At 40.4% G+C, this 15,327-nt stretch overlaps 1 protein-coding gene across 1 annotated transcript in view; it reads left to right on the top strand.

Moving 5' to 3' along the window:
• si:ch211-186j3.6 (neural-cadherin) overlaps positions 1 to 15,327 on the top strand; it is a 437,178-nt gene that overhangs the window by 85,873 nt on the left and 335,978 nt on the right.

The following is a 15,327-nucleotide window of genomic DNA, read 5'->3' on the forward strand; positions in this document are numbered from 1 at the left end:
TTGCTACTTTATATAAAATCTAAATAACTCTGCTAAACTGTGTGTTTCATGGTCCCTAAAAAGTAACTGGAGACAGAGACAGCCTCGGGAAAGCCAGCGACAGTTTTAAACACACACACACACACACACACACACACACACACACACACACACACACACACACACACACACACACACACACACACACACACACACACACACACACACACACACACACACACATCATCGGCTCTCTTTTTTTTAAATCTTTCTCTCCTCCCTGATTCTCTTCCAGTCTCTGATGTTCTCTCCTTTGCGCTCTCATTCCATTTATTTTTCTCACAGATGGAACTAAGCCAGCTTTAAAGTTTTTGGACTGGATTCCATATTTTCATAGAGCACGCTGGCTTGCAACTGCCGTTTCCCAGTGAGCCCGAACAAGTGGGTTGCCAGATCCATCACGGTTTTATCCCTCATTATCTCTGAGACTCCCGCCACCCCCCCCTCCTCTAGCCTTCTTCAACTGCTGGAAGAGAGGGCAGATGAGAGATGAAACAATTAACTCCCATTCTCAATAATCGGCAGAGAGATCTTGACAGGAGGAGCAGTAAGAAAGAGAGGATGTGGAAATGATTCCCAGCTGTATATGAGAGACCAAAGACAAAAAAAGTCCACAGCACAATGCACAATGTGAACCAGGAAGAATGATAGAAGGATTATACCCTTTGTGTCTGACCATTTTCTTTTTAACGGTGAATTAATAATTTGAATTGACTCTTGATCTCCATTTTTGTTTACACATAGATAATATATGAAATTGTCATCATCTGTTTTGATTGTGCATCAAGTAATTTTTCAGGCAAGCATAGCAAATTGTACATAGGTACATGATACTCAACCGAAGATCTTTGGGTATAACATTTGGAATATACTTACGTAACAAATAATTAGAAAAATGTACCATAACTATTGCTACAGCTGCATAATCATCTACTCAGATATATGAACCCTAGGAAATGTATTATTGTTCTGCAATAATACAACATGTAACGGCTAGTGTAATAGAGATGCTACTGTGGTAGTCACGGTCTAGCAGGTGTGGTTGTGCGTAATTTGGTAGTGAAGTAAAACTCTGGAAATGAGAGAAAAGTAAAGAAAGTCCATGTTAAAATAAAAGTTGTAGTTAAATGTAAATAATGAGCTCTAAATCCCAACGCATTTTTGGGGGCTTGTTGAATTGGCGTATTTGTGTTTGCTGACTGCACCCGCTGTTGTGTTGTCTTTATGTTGTTGACTGTAGCTGGAATATATGCTGCTACATCAAAGTGTGTGTGTGTGTGTGTGTGTGTGTGTGTGTGTGTGTGTGTGTGTGTGTGTGTGTGTGTGTGTGTGTGTGTGTGTGTGTGTGTGTGTGTGTGTGTGTGTGTGTGTGTGTGTGTGTGTGTGTGTGTGTGTGTGTGTGTGTGTGTGTGTGTGTGTGTGTGTGTGTGTGTGTGTGTGTGTGTGTGTGTGTGTGTGTGTGTGTGTGTGTGTGTGTGTGTGTGTGTGTGTGTGTGTGTGTGTGTGTGTGTGTGTGTGTGTGTGTGTGTTACAGGATAGAACAGTTTTGTGCTGGATTTCTAATTTGTTGTATTTATACTGGAATGTACACATGATTGCCAACAAATGTCCCTCTAACGTAAAGTGAAGAGAATTTTCTAAACAAATATTTTGATTTAGGGAAGTTATCGACAGATACTGCATTGAAGTCAGATCTAATTTAGTGCTGTTATGGTCTGTACAGGCAGATTGAACTACACACTTTTTATTGCTGTCCAATGCTGCTATGGCTGCCAGGAGATGGCCCACTTGATGTCCTGGAATCATGCCATAACCCTTCAAATCAACCACTCAACATTTTAATCAGAGGGTATAGCAATTAGCTTGTATAATTACAGTGCAGCATACATCAAAACAATACTGCAAATACTGCATAGAATAACTTTGCCCTCTGTGACTGAGGCTGTTTGCAAGCTTATATAAAAAGAGCAACATGTTTATGTTGGTTTTATAGTAGAGTCTGCAGTCTAATACTACATTTTCCAAACTGAGCATTGACATGTTTTAAAATACTAATCTTTGAGATGTATAGCTACGGTAGCCGACAGGTGCAAATGCGTTTCCATGGCCCAAGACACTTCCACACTTTAATTGCAGTTTTAGAAACATCGTCAAGTTGGTCAATGTTTTCTAAATGCTGCGCATGTGTTGTCAAGTTGGTGAAGATGTTTTCTTCATTTGCATGTGTTTTGGCACATTTTTGTTTTAATATTTACATCGTTTTTGAAGTGCAGTGAGTTTCTCCTAATGTAAGTGTATTGGGCCATTGTAGCGCGTTTGCATGGGTTGGCCACCATATTCGGCTCAATGAAAATGAGTTGAATGGAACGTTATTTGAGGTGATCACAGCACTTAGAAATCTAATTTAGAAAAATAGCCACTAGAAGCGTATGCATTGCAATTGATTCGCTTAATTCAACAAAGAAAAGTGCAGGCAGATTGTTACAGACACAATTTAACCTGTTAAGCCCGAGAGACCCCGGTACTGGGGCACTGCCGCAACATCTGGCAGGAAACAGTGTCTGAGGGCATGTTCATTTAATAAACTATGAATGTTTTATATCCATGTAACGGGAAGAAACTCATCTAACTGATCATTTTTATTTTTTTTTCAAAAGATAACCCACAATGCTAACACTGAGCCTCTGAATTAGCAACGAGCGAAAAATGCTAACAGATTACTGCACCGAAAATCACTCACAAAACCTTATTATTTATCTTTTCTCCACATCCATGACATCGTTTCACATCGTGAGGTGACACAGAATCGATGGGTACCCTCATTATCACTGAATTATACGAAATCACGACGTTATAAGCAAAAACAGACATCAAAACATTTGACGCTAGGTAGCTAAAAATGCTAACAAGGTTACCTTGGCTCTGTAGTCTCTCCAAAGTGGTCTTCAATGGCATTAAAACGATGCTGAAGTTAATCCATAGGTTAATCCAATGTGTCTGTGTCCCTTTGAAATGATTTCTGATAATCCATGAGCAATGAGACTGATAATCCATGCTTTTCCGTTTCTAGATGTCAGAGCTAGAGTGTAGCTTCACTCTCATGCAAAATTACATGCGCAAAGCCCCCACCTTTTTGTTTCACAATGAGTGTGTGTGGGGGACTCCCCCTTTGATTCTATTGGCTCTAACGGTCAGAAAGAGGTGTCAACCATCAAAATCGACCAATGGGTTCCAGAGATATGGAAAAAAAAACATTTCCACCCAAATCACCTCAGAGGTGGAGTGTTTTTGGCTAAACCTCTCTAAAAAGGTCAAATGTCACTTGTTTTGCATCAATCTTGATACAGGGTGCTTATTATATGTTGTACTTTGGATTCCTAAAGCTTTTAGTCTACCTTACCATCATCCAAGGGTAGTTTTCACGATAAGTAAAAAAGAATTGTTGGACGGACACTATCATTTACAGTTTTTTACTATGTAAAATCTGAATTTTCTTTAAAATAAAAAACATCTATATTGATTCTGACTTTTCTACATCCAACTCACAGGTTTATCATTACTTTGAGAACAAATATTATTAATTTAACCCTTTTAGAAGGGAAGATATGGTCATTTGTTCTGGGAATGTCATTTTCGAGCCTGAGACCTGAAAAACAGGCTCAGGGTTTAACAGGTTAACTATCTAGATGTTTGTCTTCTCTCTGTTTGAGCTGTGTTTAATGAAATTGTTGAGTTACAGCAGTGACAGAGAAGGGAGCAGGTTTCATTGGAGTGATGTGGAGCAGTGGACATGTTTAGTCTGTAATTTAAGTTTTATTCCAATACCGAAAAAACTATTCTCTATCTTCTCCACCCTCCTTGACCTCCCCAGAGCCCCTTCCCCCTCCTCCCTTCTTCCAAGCAACTTTGTTAACTAATTTGAAAAAAAGGTTGATGATATTCGCTCTTCATTTTCCGACTCACCATTAGTCACCACCATACTTGCCAACCCTCCCGATTTTCGCGGGAGACTCCCGATTTCATTGCCCTCTCCCGGTTTCCTCCCGGGGTCATATTTCTCCCACATTTCTCCCGATTTCTGACAAAATCAGATTTACTCACGACTGTTTCCACTCAGACTTTAATACAGCTACACCATTGTTTGGTTTCCATGGTAGTGCGTCTCTTTAGTAGCGCGCGCAACTGAAAGTTTGAGAGGGTGTTCAGCATGGTGAGGAAGATAGTCACAGAAAACAGAACAAGAATGGACAACTCCAATTCCATGGTGCTACAGGCAGCAAGGCATTGCACAACTACAATAAGCATGTGTAGATGTTAGTTTCATCTGTAAAAGTCAGTTTGCGAGGCTCCGGCGCTAACAGTTCTAACAGCTCCGGCAATCCACTAGCACCCTCCCCGACCCCCCCGATTGTCCCACTCTTGACCTAACAATCAACATCGGCCCCTCTGTTGTTTCCCCGACTCAGACTGCAAGGAATCTGGGTGTGACCCTAGATAACAAACTGTCCTTCACTGCAAACATCGCTGCAACAACCCAGTGCTGCAGATACACTCTTTACAACATCAGGAGGATACGTCCCCTCCTGACCCAGAAAGCGACGCAGGTTCTGGTCCAGGCTCTCGTCATCTCACGCCTAGACTACTGCAACTCCCTCCTGGCTGGTCTACCTGCATGTGCCATCCGACGACTGCAGCTCATCCAGAATGCAGCGGCTCGTCTGGTCTTCAACCTTCCTACATTTTCCCACACCACACCGCTCCTCCGCTCCCTTCACTGGCTTCCAGTAACTGCTAGAATCCACTTCAAGACACTAGTACTTGCGTACCATGCTGTGAATTGGTCTGGCCCCTCCTACATCCAGGACATGGTTAAACCATACACCCCAGCACGTGCACTCTGCTCTGCATCAGCCAAACGGCTCGCTGCACCCTCACTGCGAGGGGGACCCAAGTTCCCATCATCAAAAACACGTCGGTTTGCTATCCTGGCTCCAAAATGGTGGAATGAGCTCCCCATTGGCATCAGGACAGCAGAAAGCTTACACATAAAAATAAATAAAAAAAGCACTCATATACTAACTAAGCACTTATATACTAACAAAGCACTTATATACTAACAAAGGACTGGCTTATCTAAAGCCAGTTGAGTAGCACTTAAAATGGTTTGGCTCTATGAAACCTAATGTACTTATATGATTATTTTTTCTTCAAGTTTGTATCTTCTTGGTCGAATGCACTTTTTGTAAGTCGCTTTGGATAAAAGCGTCTGCTAAATGCAATGTATTACATTTTTTAACCAAAGGGATATCTGCTCGAATGGCTAAATGGCAATTGATAGCACAAGTTTTGTTTGCAAAAATGTGTAAGTTTGGCATGTTTACAATTCCTAAAATGTGTCACATTAATATGTGTTCCGGAACTTGATAAACTAGGAATCATAACTATGGTTTAGCATGACAGGAAGCTCACAATACAGCTGTGGTTGGGGGCTGAGGTTAATATTTTTCCTGTCAGTTGATATTTTGCTGATAGCTAAATGACTTACATTAAGCTCAAAGTGTTGGAAACCATCGGCAACTCCATCAGCCAGCCTCCCTCTGAGCATTTGGCACTGTGAACAGCTGCTGCTTTCTAAACTTAAGCTAAAAAAAGTGCTGCATTGACTTCGCTCTGCACTGAGTGGTCAGGCAAAGTGTAACAGAGCCAGGAAACAGAAGGTTGTAATCCCTACTGAATCCCAGCACACCTTAATGGGACTGGCTTAAGCCGGAGATCATGGAGATTACCTCAACTGAACTGTAAATTGAACTTCACGCACACGCATACAAACACGCTGACCTGGATTAACCTGTTAGTTCATTGAAGGTTCCAGTAATTAGATTGTTAAATAAGGGACATTGTCTCCTTATTGTACTGTGAGCTTTGCATCACATGGGTGGTTAAGACTTTCAAACTAGAGCAACCAAGAGGAGGTTATTAACAATAGCTAGTATCACAGTCGGTAAAACAGTTCTAGATCTAAACTGTAAATACAGTAATCTCATGATGGGATTGACCAATTGTTGCCTTTGAAAGACTTGTTGCAGTGTGTTTTTGGATGCCTCTGTTGTTGCTGGTCAGTAAACCTGTGTGCAGATGGAGAACGGTCGCTCAGCTGTTATCTTTCTTGTTTCTTGCTCTTTTCTACCATGCTATGCTAAAATGTAGCGGGCTGTGGCTAACTTTAATGCTGGGGTTACCAGAGCTGGTTACTGGATGTGTTTTAAAATATCTTGGATGTCAAGTTATCCCGTCTCTTCATTTCAAAATAGTAATGAGAGAGTCATCTGATGTAGGCTGCTGTGGTCACCTTCAGCAGGCCGTCACCGGTTGTAGCTAGGAGCCGCTTGGGCACCGAAGATCGGAGGTCCTTGCAGGGGATCAGGAGAAAGAAAGAGGTGTAACAATAGGCCTCTGGGATATTTAATTTCTAGTGAAGTCATAGGTCACAGTTACAGTAACAATCTTGTCCTCAGGCTGGAAGGGCACTTCCGGTTGGGGACAATGGAAGTGGTTTTGTATTTTCAAAACAAAATAGGTTTCTGTGAAATTAGGATCTATGGCTAAAATTCTACACTAAGACTTTGCAATCAATGGAAAATGTATTGAAACAGCAAAACACTCATGAAGAAAAAGACATTATGCGCCACGTGTGTAAAGTTGACAGGCAAAAACTAAGGACATGGGAGACATATAACAAGTCATGGCCAATCAGCTGACAACCGTCTGGGTTCACTGGAGATGGAACCATTGGTGCATCTTCATTCATTTTCAGTGCATAGCTGCACATGTAAGTCCAAACACAAGCTGTTTCTTTAATGCACATACAATTTAACCGGAGAAAATTAATACAGAGCAGTCTGTTAATTAAGTATTTGCAAGTCACATCTCAAAGATCAGGTTTTCATTAGGATTTTATATTTTCCTAATAGGGCCAGACAATCCGCAGAAATTGTTCTACTTGTTTGACGTATTTGTTTGGCCAATTTGTAGCAGCACAACAAGCCATTATCACAACCTTATATATGTTCACCTTTTAGTGTTTGTTAATTAGCGGTTAGCATGTTAGAAAACACTTCCCAAGCTAAAACATCCAGGAGACACGGAGCAACATTCATTTGGTGTTCCTGTGCACTCAACAAAGTCCAACATTCAGTTTCCTGTTATATCCGTGTGAGTGTCCAATAACCAGCTACTGTAAATGGTTCAGCTGTTGCTGGGCAGCCACTGTACATTGGGTTAATCAGGGCTAAGTGCTAATAGCTCTGTAGAGCTGAGGAGAACCACAGTGTCATTTTCTGTCTTTTTAAATAACATGTCTGATCCATTGCTAATACATGAATATGGATTAGTGCATTCCATTTATTGTTACTGATAGAAATGTGCCAATTAACAGTGCTATTGGTTTCAATTGGTATTTTCCAACCTTACTAGTGCTTTTTGAATTACAATGTGAATTATGTGTTGCTTGCCTGTAAGTGCACATGCCAACTTGTCTGTGTACTTGTTTGAGCGCAGTATTGGCACTGCAGAGATTTTCAATTATGAGTAGCTTTGCTGGAAGAACGAGCAGGGACACTATTGGCTAACCATTTCTATCATTTGCTATTAGTGTAAGAACTAAAGCTTGATTTGCGTCCTCTCTTTCAGTCGCTCTCTCTCATCCCCTGGTTTAATTGGCTTTTCAGTGTAAAAATGTGAAAAAGTCACTAAGACGGCGGCAGCTTTCCATTTAAACAGATTATGGATGGAACAGTTACCAGTGAGGGCCAAATAGCCCTTTGTAATCCTCACAGAGGACATTTAATTAACTGGCCTTCTGTTTTTTTCTTTCTCTCCCATTCTGTTTATTCCTTCCTTTGTCTTTTCTGTCTCTCAATTTCTGTCTCACTCCATTTGTTATAATATGTGAGTCACACACACACACACACACACACACACACACACACACACACACACACACACACACACACACACACACACACACACACACACACACACACACACACACACACACACACACACACACACACACAGTGACAGTGTTGTCAGGTACAATGAAACTCTTCATAAGACGATGCGGGAGCGGGAAAGTTTGTGCTGCATGTTAACGTTAAATGAAAGCGTGGTGCTGGGGGAGTAGGGGAAGATAAGGAGTCGAACATTCTGCCTTCAGTACACTCTAAAAAGTAATTCAGGGGACCTTTTACCACCACTTAATTACATGCATGGTTGCAAGATACACATTTGAATTAATTGATTTAGATAAACATTTTAAGTTGCAAACATTAATTTATAAGTTGTAATAACGTAATAATGTTGGTAATTACATCAACTTAATATTGTGTGTAATTTAAACTTGGATTTCTGCGTTAATTGACTTAAAACTGTTGGGAAAATATTTCCCAAGGCCCATAACTTTGACCCAGTTTATCAGTTCATACTGTCCTGACTGAGCACACGCACCTGTAACCTTGGCTGCTGTGCTCTCAGTGTTTTGTCTCCCTGTTCCTGCCTGTTGGCGTCAGCTGATAGAGGTGTTATGATTCTATCTTGTTATGCTCAATGTTGTTTATTCTCTCTGAACTAGCTAAATACACAGGTCTGGGGTAGAGTTCTTCAGAATTGACGTGGCAACTCTACCGTGAAGTCAGAACCTCTGACTCTTTGACTTGTTTTGTGAATTCTCTGGCCGAAGCTCCTAAATAAACCCATCAGTGTTTGACATCAAAGCTCCAGCTCTCCCCGTGTCTCCTTTGAGTCGGTGACTCCTCCTGCATTGCTACACAGAAGTTTCCCCCACAAAAACTAAATTCAAGTTGTAGTAAGTAATACAATTGGCTTGATAACTTAATTGTTCTACACCTTGAGTTAAGGATTTCAAGTCCACTCCCACTTAACATGCCTGGACAAGTTCCGACAGTTAAGACAAATAGAAATACTATACAAAGGACATTTTCAAGGTGAGTGTCATCTTTTGTCATTCAAATACAGTATAGCCTTTAGTTGCACTGTATAGGCAAATTGCTGTTTGACCAAAATTAGCAGCCTTTGAACTGTGAATAGTTATGTGAGAGGATACAAAGTAGTAGAGGCTACTGTGAGTGTAAAAATACTTTGGTTGCTATTGTGATATAACTTTTTATTAAAACAAAATCTTGGTGAAGCAGATCAAGGACATGCTTCTTGAGGTAGGATCGTTATTTAGAGTTGTCATTGAAATGCAAGTTGTTGGCAGTCACCCATTCAGAATATATTAATTTCGGTAATTTCTCTTTTTTTCCTTTTTCAAAAATAGCACAATACAATTGAAGTACGCAGAGAACTATAGCCATCCGCTGCCTTGTCGTGTACCTTGGAGAAAAGGAAGAGGACCTTTTCAAGGAGTTTAGCGAAGTAATTACAAATCTTGAAATCAAATAAAATCTATGGGCAGAGTGTAAAAACACAGGACAAAAGCACTGCTCTCTGTCAGTTACATTTTGAAGCATATTGCACTTTTGGCCCCACCCCAATCAAAATATCTTAGCAACGTTCAGCATGGATAGGTGTTGACAGCAATGGCATGGGAAAAGGATTGTGTAAAATTTGAAAAGTGGCTTCTGCTCTTCACTTAACCAGTTCAAATATTGTATGGAACCTGCTAAACTACACGGCCTCGCTTGGTATGGCTGGGCCTCGTTAGGACTGGCTCACTTTATAGCGCATTTCCATTACAGTTTAGGAACCGGGGTAGTATCTATAGTAACGCAGTGTAGGCGGAGCCGTGACGTAATCTTCAATGAGAACCCCAGAAAAACAACACAGCTGTTAGCTGTTAGCCCTCAGAGCTCACAGCTCCTCATATCTGTTCAGAAACTAGACAAAAGTGAAACAAGTACAAACCACAGACTGCCTGTGTCATGGCGAATACAGTCGCTGGTTTATTTATGTCTGTATAGGCCGTTGTTGTGAGTGTGGACGGTCGGAGCATATATTGCGTTAGCTTAGCCAATCTCCATTTAGAAAACACGCATTTTAAAAGGTTTTTCGCCTGCCGTCTGTCTGCAGACTTGTCAAAGCATTAATTCATGGTTTTTACTAACCGGTATCAGTATGTTGTTACTTCGGCATCATTTTGAAACGTGTATTACAATTAAATCACGGTCAAATATGTTCATCTTGTTGTAGTTGTAGCCCCCTTGCCAGCGATTCTCTCTCTAGTTTAGCAAACTCAGCCCGACTCAGCCTGGTTGTTCCTGGCCCTAGAACCACGATTTTATGTGGCCAGAAAAACTGTGAATTAGGACCCGCTAGCCGGTACTAGGCCAAGTGGAAACGCAACCAAAGACTGGCCGCTGACATCACAGCTCTCTTAAACGGGGCTCCGCGCTGCAGTGGAAACGCGCCATAAAACTTGCACGGTTGTGATTGACAAAATCTGTCCACATGCATTTAAACACTAGGCAAAGTACTCAAAACCACCTCTGTGTCTTCAGGACCATATTGCCATGATGACACACACATGCAGACTCAATAGGTGAAAACAATACCAGCGTTGCTTTAGCAGCTGGTAATAATGGCTCTGAATTCGCTAAGAGTGACAGTTTAAAAATAATGCAATTACCTAATTCATTATCTCTTATGCGCTAACCTATTATTTAATGTGCTTCAAAAGGACATGAATATCGCCATCATCAGTGACCGGTCCACCCCAGGATCTGACCATACGATGGCAACCATCGTAGTCGAGGGAAACAAATGAATGAGCAAGCATTCTGCGTTAAATTTGTTCATACTGTTTAAAATAATGACTGTCGGCAGTGTAAACATCTTTGTTACATCTTTTGTAAAATTGATGTGTGTGATCTGCAGATTGGTGGCCATTGAAAGTTTGTTACTGTGGTTTTACAAAAAACTTTACAGATTTTACATATTTGGCACTGGTTTTAACCTGTTAAGCCCTGAGCCTGTTTTTCAGGTCTCAGGCTCGAAAATGACATTCCCAGAACAAATGACCATATCTTCCCTTCTAAAAGGGTTTAAATTAATAATCTTTGTTCTCAAAGTAATGATAAACCTGTGAGTTGGATGTAGAAAAGTCAGAATCAATATAGATGTTTTTTATTTTAAAGAAAATTCAGATTGAACATAGTAAAAACTGTAAATTATAGTGTCCGTCCAAAAATTCTTTTTTACTTATAGTGAAAACTACCCTTGGATGATGGGTTAGTAGACTAAAAGCTTTAGGAATCCAAAGTACAACATATAATAAGTACCCTGTATCAAGATTGATGCAAAACAAGTGACATTTGACCTTTTTAGAGAGATTTAGCAAAAAAAAAACACTTCTGGGGTGATTTGGGTGGATTTTCCATATCTCTGGCCCCCCTTTGTCAATGTTGATGGTTGACACCTCTTTCTGACCGTTAGAGCCAATAGAATCGAAGGGGGATTGATTCCCCCACACACACACATAGTAAAAAAAAAGATGGGGGCTTCGCGCATGCAGTTTTGCATCAGAGCGAACCTATACTCTAGCTCTGACATCTGGAAACGGAAAAACAGTTTTATTGCTTATGGATTATCAGAAATCATTTCAAAGAGACACAGACACATTGGATTAACCTATGGATTAACTTCAGCAGCGTTTTTATCGTTTTAATGCCATTGAAGACCACTTTTGACCAGACTACGACACAGGTAAACCATGTTAGCGTTTTTAGCTACCTAGCGCCACATGTTTTGATGTCTGTTTTTGTTTATAAAGTCACGAGTTCGTATCGTTGAGTGGTAATGAGGGTGCCCATCGATTCTGTGTCACCTCACGATGTGAATCGATGTCATGGATGTGCAGAAAAGATAAATAATAAGGTTTTGTGAGTGATTTTCGGTGCAGTAATCTGTTAGCATTTTTCGCTCGTTGCTAATTCAGAGGCTCAGCGTTAGCATTGTGGGTTTGTATTTTTTATTAAAAATGATCAGTTAGATGAGTTTCTTCCCGTTACATGGATATAAAACATTCATAGTTTATTAAATGAACATGCCCTCAGACACTGTTTCCTGCAAGATGTTGCGGGAGGGCCCCGGTACCGGGGTCTCTCGGGCTAAACAGGTTAAATATGCAAAGGCCTCTAACTTCGATGTGATGGGAGCATTTATTGCTGTGTCCCCCATTTCCCATGGTAATATGGCTAGTGTGTTTATTTATTATTTGTGGGGCAATTTAAATTTGTGTTATTTATCTTTTTTTTCTCAAGATTTAAATGACACTCAGCGCAAGTTCTTTCAGGAAGACTGGGTGTATATACATTCACTCCGCATCTGCAAATAATCAGCTCATCACAAGCGTTCTCTTTAACCTATTACATTTCACCTCATTCTCCAGCAGCCAATCACCGTGCTGCAGCCAAACTTTAAAATGGTTCTCCTCTCTCCTGCAGTCAGCTGTGATTTCAGGTGTTCATGCTGCCGCCCACCTCCTTTCATCATATCCAGTGCCAGGAGAGTTAATCCAAAGACCTCATCACACCTCCTCTTCATCCCATCTCCTCATCAAATCCAGATCTTCAGCATCATCACCAGTGTCTAGACCCCGGGGGGTTCCCTATATGCTCACGGCTGCATTTCCCCCTTTAGATATACGATTTCAGGATCGGGGTCTAATCGCCAAAGACTTAACATTTATCATGTGTCAATAAATGTTCAAACAAAATGAAGTCTCTCCTGATTGAAATATCATGTGTTGAAATAAACAACTGCAGTTCAAAATAAAAAAGTGAATTGCCTAACATTTTTGTTGTGGAATTAATTAATTAATTTTTCTTTAAAGGCAAAAACACGAAAAAGCTCAAAAAATTACTAAATTACTAAATGGTTGTCAACTTAAAAACTTGTGTTCACAATGATGGTAATTAAGTATATACAACTTAAAATTACTTTTAAATAATGTGGTAAAACTAGTTGGAACAACTTGATCTTTGGAGTAATCAACTTAACCTGTTACGCACCGCCCCCCCGGTACGTCATTTGCAGGAAACAACGTCTAAGGAATCTTAATATTTAATAAACTATGAATGTTTTATATCCATGTAACGGGAAGAAACTCAGCTAACTGATCTTTTTAATTTTTTTTCTCCAAAAAAACCCCACAATGCTAACACTCAGCCTCTGAATTAGCCACGAGCGAAAAAATGTAACCTATCTCTGCACCTAAACTCACTCATAACTCCCTTATTACTTATCCTAGATGCACAGCCAACCCATCGTTTTGCATCACCTGAAGACACAGAATCTGGGGGTGCCCACCTCAACACTCAGTGATAAACATTTGCGACGCTATAAACGAAAGCGTACATCATAACATGTGGAGCTAGGTAGCTAGAAACGATAACATGGCTTACCTTGGTCAAAACTGGTCTTCAATGGCATTAAAACGATAACAAAACGATGCTGCAGTTAATCCATAGGTTAATCCAATGTGTCTGTGTCCTCTTTGAAATGATTTCTGATAATCCATAAGCAATAAAACTGCTTTTTCGTTTCCAAATGTCAGAGCGAGAGATTGGTCCACTCTGCTGCAAAATTACATGCGCGAAGCCTCCACCTCTTCTCTTCACAACGTGTGTGTGTGGGGGACTCCCCCTTCGATTCTATTGGCTCCAACGGTCAGAAAGAGGTGTCAACCATCAAAATCGACCAAGGGGGGCCAGAGATATGGAGAAAAAAACCATTTTCACCCAAATCACCTCAGAGGTGGGGTGGTTTTGGCTAAACCTCTCTAAAAAGGTCAAATGTCACTTGTTTTGCATCAATCTTGATACAGGGTACTTAGTATATGTTGTACTTTGGATTCCTAAAGCTTTTAGTCTACTAACCCATCATCCAAGGGTGGTTTTCACCAGTGGCGAGCCGTCAGGGCCCTCTAGGCCCTCTGTGAGGGCCTAAGATATTCCAAAAAATAATATTTAAAAACATTAAAAAATATATATATATTTTTTTAAATATATATTTTTTTAATATTATTTTTGTTATATTTTTCATTAGTTTTACCGAAAAAAAACTTGATTTAATAAAATAACATTTCCAAATAAATAAATCCTTCGAATCTGCCTGTTCAGTCTCTGTTTGAATGTGGGTTACATGAAAGAAGCTCGTCTGGCCCTCTCTGCGATTCACAGAGGGCCCGCTATAGTAACTGAACGAGAGAGTAATGTCAAATGACAGTACAATTGACCAATCATATCTTCCCTCTAAATGGGTGGGTTTTATTATCGCGGACTAGATGACAAGTTCCGCCCGCTGTGAAACTTTTCTTGTTTCCATAGCAACAACAACTTCCTGTCAACAGCGTGAACTCGCCGTCAAAATAAAAGCATGCCAAATTACACTTAAGACATACAACTGCAACGAAAGTAACAAACACAATGCAATATCATTTTCAATGTCAAAGAACACAAATTGGGTTCACAGGTGTTGTTTTGTGTGGTAGAGGGTCGCTGTCATTGATGCGTTTTGCACCCTGGGCCGTTGTTTTGATATTCCGCTGAAGTATACGCTGTGACGTAATAACTCTTTTTTTTTCTTTTTTTCGAGGGAAGGGGTGGGGGTCAGAGGGCCTAGGTATAAAGCTCACGGCTCGCCACTGGTTTTCACTATCTGTAAAAAAGAATTTTTGGACGGACACTATAATTTACAGTTTTTTACTATGTAAAATCTGAATTTTCTTTAAAATAAAAAACATCTATATTGATTCTGACACGTCTACATCCAACTCACAGATGTAACCTTGCTTTGATAAAAGGAATTATTCATATAACCCTTTTAGAAGTTAAGTTGTAGTCATTTGTTTTGGGCATGTCATTTTCGAGCCTGAAACATGAAAAACAGTCTTGGTGCTTAACAGGTTAAAGGTGGGGTAGGTAATTTTGGAGAAACTAGCTAGAATTTGAAAATACACAACCGGAAAAAATCGGCCACTTCCTTACAGAGCCCCTCCTCCAACACACACGAACGCGCACATGACCAATGGAGGCACAAGATAAGTTTGTGCACAGATGGAAGGCTGACAGGCAGGTAGGCCATCCAGTTATTTTAGCCGGGCCGGCTAAAATGATTGGTCGTGCTTTTTACAGTACTACGGCTTCCACAGATGTCAAAGCATTTAATATATTCATTGCTATCGGGATGTTAAGAGCATTCCATGGAATATAACAAAAAGTGTTTCTGAAATAAATGACATACCCCTTTAAGTAAGTGGTAATTAAAAGC

The sequence above is a fragment of the Trematomus bernacchii genome, unplaced genomic scaffold (genome assembly GCF_902827165.1).
Source record: "Trematomus bernacchii unplaced genomic scaffold, fTreBer1.1, whole genome shotgun sequence".
NCBI classification, from domain to species: domain Eukaryota; kingdom Metazoa; phylum Chordata; class Actinopteri; order Perciformes; family Nototheniidae; genus Trematomus; species Trematomus bernacchii.